Source organism: Magnolia sinica, chromosome 6 (genome assembly GCF_029962835.1).
Source record: "Magnolia sinica isolate HGM2019 chromosome 6, MsV1, whole genome shotgun sequence".
In the NCBI taxonomy this organism is placed as follows: domain Eukaryota; kingdom Viridiplantae; phylum Streptophyta; class Magnoliopsida; order Magnoliales; family Magnoliaceae; genus Magnolia; species Magnolia sinica.
This window is the reverse complement of record NC_080578.1, coordinates 42,248,194-42,254,384: the sequence shown is the minus strand read 5'-3', so window position 1 is coordinate 42,254,384 and position 6,191 is coordinate 42,248,194.

Here is a 6,191-nt window from a genome sequence, read left to right as displayed (position 1 = left end):
ATAAGCCTATCGATGGCATTCCGTTCCATTATTTTTACTGTTGTTTGGACTGCCTTGGTTGTGGATCTTGCTGATCTTTTGTACAAAATCCTAGAATTGAGGATAGATCATGATGGACGTAGAGGATTCTATGTATACAACATGGTGGACCCACAAGCTAGGGTGTTTTACGCAGCTGTTGCAGACGATTCCGGTCCCGAGTCTAGCAGCATGTGGCGTTATGGTATCTTTCAAAGTCGTGGTCCCGCGGGCAATCTGAAGACGAGTGTACAATTTTTGCCAATGAAGTCGTGGGACCCACCTCTTATGATTCTGCTCTGTCGGACCGGAATCGTGTGTGGCACGAATTTTACCCAGTGCGTCAAATACCTAGTCTCCGTGGAGCCCACAAGTTTGTATATGTAAATCTGCTCCGCCTATCAGGTGAAAAACTTCATTTTAACCGTACATACAAAATACCACCTATATAAAAGTCTCCTATGAGCTACACCAATCAAAAGAATGTAAAATGCTCCTAGAACCTCTAAGTTCATGCAGTGTGGCCCCACCTGAACTTTGGATCACGTTAATTTTTATATAATTACTTCATCCTGATGATATACACCTGATCAACTGGTTTGATGAAATATGCACATAATAGCAGACCCACATACAAACCTTTGGTTGGCAACCCATCCCCATTATTCCATATGGTGTGTACGCCCACTTGAGTTGTGCATCTCTCTGAATTTTCTCCATTATCTAGAATCGAGGATAGAACCTGATGGACGGAGTGGATTTTACATTTTCAACAATGTGGGCCCAGAGACAGGTGTTGGAGAGGATGCCGGTCCGCTCCGGCTGGGGTCAGCTCACTGGACAATGGGAGTACCGTGGTAGCTAGCTCAGCATTGTTAGGTGAACGCGGATTAGGTGCGACCCCGGATCGACCCATGTGCGATGTATTTGTTGTATACACACCGTCCATCTGTTTTTCCAGCTCACTTTGGGGCTTAGTCCCAAAAATGAACCCGATCTAAATCTCAGGTGGACCACACCACAGGAAATAATGGTCATTGAAAGCCCACCATTAAAAACTTTCTTAGGATCCACCGTAATATTCATTCCACCCTAATATTCATTTTCCATCCAACCTGTTGATAAGGTCACACAGACCTGGATGAATCGGAAAGCACAAATAGCAGCTTGATCGGTGTTCTGATTAGGCTGCCGTGTTTCACAAATCGAGGTTGGTCCCACAGTCTGCGCCGCACTTACCTGTCTGGATCCACCTCATCCGCGTTCTAATTAGGTTGTGGTGTTTCACCTACCGCACGCGGGACACACGTACAGCAATCTGAACCACCAAAATAGTTGGGCCCCCTTTGGATGGTGAGATTCAAGCAATAGATGGACCTTAACTCTCTGATTTATTTTGTTAGAGTCCAACCATTTCAGTCCCAACTGTCTGTTTGATAGCCGAGACCTGATGGTTAGGATCATTCGATTGGTGGGATTTTCGGGATTTGTTCATTTGGACCGTAGGAATGATTCGGTAGAGCCGTCCCCACTGACCATCTATACGCCCTCCCTCCCTCATAGATCATTGCAGAATACATTATGGCATTCAACGCCTATAAAGGGCCGCACAATCATAAAAGAAACAAATCAATCCAACCAACTAAACGACTTTAGAGGCTTTCGGTGGTGGTCTAAATGTATGGTGTGAGCGATTGGTTCTACGTAAGTTTTGGAAGCCCCGTCATCACTTATGCTGGTTGCATAGGGGTGTACATAGAGTCGAACGAGTTGAGCTGGCCTCAGCTCGACTCGGCTTGGCCACTGGCTGACCTCAGCTCGAACTCGGCTCAGCTTGGTTCTCAAGTCTAACTGGCCAGCTCGGCTCGGTTTGGTCAGCAACTCTGGCCAACTTGGGCCGAGTTCGAGCCAAGATTGAGCCGAGTTCGCCATTGAGGCATTTCCACAAACACCTGAACTGCAACTTCAAAATCTCACTGTTTTACAAACAGAGGCATTGGTTTTACAGGTATTTTATCAAACACCTTCTAAACAATATAAAAACCAAAGAAAAACAAAGAGAAAAAAGATATTTGTTTCATGTACATACCTTCCTTGCCACCAGCTACATTTCATTGAGTCATTTTATCAAACAGTTGGTGAACAACATCAATGGCAAAGTAACCAAGTCACCGAACTGGTTCGATCTGAGTTCGATTCGAGTTGGATTCGAGTCGAGTCAAGCTAGGGCCTGCTCTAACTCGGCTCGAACTCATTTCGAGCTCAAAAAATCAACTCGACTCGGCTCGAACTCAACTTCGAACCAAGTCGAATCAAGTTTTTTCGAGTTGAGTCAAGCGAGTTAACCGAGCTATCTCAGTTTATGTACACCCCTATGGTTGGATCGCATAAAACAACAAATTGAACCACATTATGGGAAAAAATAAAAAACCACCACCCAAAATTTTGTTATGGCACACCTACTCCACATGTATAGTCACTCGAACCCGCAATCTCATTGAAACACAACCTATTTACCACTGAGTCGTGGAACTGGACCCACTTTGGGGTGACTTTTAAGAGTAACAGGGATGTGATGAAAACATAACAATGGCCCCCACACGTAAAGCTAAAAACAAACTAAGCTAGCTTGAAAGCTTGGATTAGATTGGTTTGAAAAAGCTTGGATTGATTCGAATAGAAGTTCAAACCAAACCAAGCCTTGGAATCAAGTTCGTTTAAGAAAACAAACCAAGCTCAAATCAGGACCGTATTGGTTCAGCTCGACTCGAAGCTTGGCTAAAACAATGGTTGAGGCGAGACCATGGCTAAGGTTAAGGAAACTGCTGACATCACGATCGAGGTTATTGAGATAGTTTCAGCCGAGGAGGGCCGTATTGGTACAGTGGATTCTTCGATGATGAGCAGTAAACAGGAATTAGCTTGGTACAAGAGATTGCAATGTGCCTAAGTGCACCAATTCAATCAGACCATGCTGAGGATGTTGCAATCTTACCAAGCTAGGCTAATGGAAGAATTGGAGGAACGAGATTCTGCTTACTTTGCCAAGGAGATGGGTGTCCCACACGACCTCGCATTCCTCGATGGACAAATCGTCCTTTAGGCACGATTGAAGGCAAGTTGCAGTGCCAAGAAAGTAGCTGAGGGTGAAGTCTCTTTAACCACCCTTTGTGTCGATCAATTGCTCAATCTCTTGCCACTCATCATCGAAAATGGAGCTAGTCGGGCTCCATTTAAGGAAAAAGGGTGAAATAGAGATGCAGGCCCTCCTCGAAGAGTTCGAGAGGATAAAAATTTAGGTTACTCTACCGTTTTTAAGCTTTTTGTGTCTATTTTAATTTTGTTGCAATGCGGTCAATGACCGGCAAGGCAATGGATGAAATCCAATCCCAAATAAAAACTTAAGGGAAATGACATACTTTTCTTTCAACAATGCCATTTGACTTTAATAGTACCTTAGTTGTTGGCCTAGCCTTTGTATTCTAATACGGAAGTGCAGTACTTAGCCATCCCTCATCCGTACATGCCATACCTCGGCCACAATGACTATGTTGCTTCTTTCAAGGAAATCCCACTTATTCCTCTACTTTCCCCACGATCCTAGAAATTGTTCATTGCAGTGGCCTTCAGTCTCAGGTACCCAACTGTCACACTGTACCCCATGCACATTAATTGTTGAATTTTCCATTTATAAAAGCATCCCTTAGATTTCAAAATGCACCACAACCAAACTTAAACCAAAACTTCAGCCACCATTATTTTAGCCTTCATGTATTTCTTTTTTCTATTGATTAAAATCATTGAAGAAATATTCGCAGAAGGGCTCGACTACTTGTCCCGCTCTTCCTTTTTACGTGACCCTCATTCCTTCTTAAGGGAGGCTGCTGATTTTTCCGAAGATCACCGACCTCCCCAGGAGATCTTGAATATTCTTTTGAAACTCCGACAACTTGGAGAAGAATATTCCCAGGCTGATTGAGAGCTTGAGCATTGCATTACTTCTTTATCACATCTGTCAACTCTTAGTGTTGAATGCAGAGCTCTGCCGGCCCTCCATGAAGCGGCTTAGAAGAACAAATTGCACTAGACCTGTGAACATAACTTTAATGAGGAGATGTTGCGGTTGTTGAAGATCGCATGCAATAATCTATTTGCTGACTTGGTCGAGACCCATCGGGTTTACCCGGGCCATGATTAGCCTGAAAATGAGGAACTAGTTGCATTCATCGAGTCCCAGATAGCGCTTTATCGGGACCGTACGAAATCCGGGTCCTCGACCAGCTTCTTACATAGAACGACTGCTCCTCTGCAGAGCTCATGAGCCAGCATGCTTCATGGACCAAGAGGTGAAAATTAGTGAGGGAGACAAAAGCCTTAGCCGCAAAAAGATTCGAAGAGCTCAAGTCAGCTCACTTGTAGCTCAACGGCTTGATATACCAAATCATTTCCCCATTTTTTGTACTTATTTTGATTATCCTATAATCAACTAGGCCTTGTTTCAGGGCTTTTATTCAAACCAACTACTTATTTCACTAACTTGGCTTGGCTCATTTCCTGATGACTTCTCGTAGTGAAGGAAAGCGATGTTTCAAGAAGTGGCAATTTATAGGAGCCCTTGCGATATTCTTGTCCATATCTTTCAAGACATAGGCTCCTCACTTGAGGATTTGCTTGATAACATATGGCCTTTCCCAAGTGGGTGACCATTTCTTACCCAATGCTTGGTCTTTCTAGCCGATAGGTAGTACCATTTTCCAAACCATAATGCCTATACTAAAAGACATACCTTTCACTCTTTTTGTTATATGCTCGTGCCACGGTTACTTTGTTGGCAATGATCAAGTCCAAAGCTCTAATATGGACCTTATCCAACTTCTCGAGCTCAACAAACACTGCCTCTGTGAACTCTGGAGGTGTTAACTGAGCTTGATATGTAGTTCGCAGTGATGGGACCACAATTTCTAAGGGCAAGATTGCATCGTGTTCATAAGTTAATGTGAATGAACTAACGCCAATATTGGTATGAGGTGACATTCTGTAAGCCCATAGAGCCTCCGACAGTTTGGTATGTCATTCTTAAGAATTTTCTCGAATCATTTTCCTCAGGATATTATTGATTACCTTATTCCTAGCCTTAGCCTAGCTTATATGGGGTCAAATGCAAAATTTGGATGCCATATCTATGGGTCATTGCCCGTACTTCCTTGGCCAAGAAAGTGGCACCTCGGTCCATAGTAATAGACTCTGGTATCCCAAAATAGTGGATAATATTAGTTTCAATAAAACCAATAATTTATGTGTGGCCAATTTTCCTCATAGGTTTGCATCTACCTACTTAGTAAAGTAATCGGTCGCTACGATGATGAATGAATCCATGTGAGTTGATGGTGGGTGAATCTATCCGATCAAATCGATCACACATCCTCAAAATGGCCATAACTTTATTATGGTATGTATCATGGTTGCGGGCACATGCTAGACTGGTCCATTTTTCTAGCAAGCCTCATAGCCCTTTGCATACTAGATGCAATTAGCCATCATTTTTTGTCAAAAATAGTTATAACATTTGAGCGTGAGCTTCATCTTTCTCCCTGCCTGATGGGCCGTACATATCCCTTCGTAGACCCCTTCCATGACAAACATAACTTTTTTCTTTAATAAGCACCAAAGTAAAACTCTATCAACTCCTTTTTCGATACAGTTTATTATCGACCATCACATAATTTGCGGCCGACCTTGGTGTACTCCTGTTAGTCTTAATATGAGTGCTCTGCAAATTGCCCATGAGAGGAGCCCTCCAATCATCGTCCTCTACTTCTATTTGACACACTTCCATCACATTCTCCCTCTAAAATACAGAGGGACAAAGATTTCTTTTAAATGAAGATTGTTTGACCGACCGATCCTCTTAAGACTTCAAGTCCTGCGGCTAACTATGTCATTTTGTTGGCATCTGCGTTATGTTCCTTATTTACATGCATGAACTTGACCTCTTGAAATTGGTTGAGTAACTAGACCGTTAAGGCATAATATGATAATAAGGATGGGTTGGTGCGCTTAAACAATCTTGCCATTTGATTTATCACAAATTGTGAATCTCTTATAAAGGTCACATTTTTCACTTGTAGTTCCAATAGAAATTCTAGGTCAATTATTAGAGCTTCATATTTGGC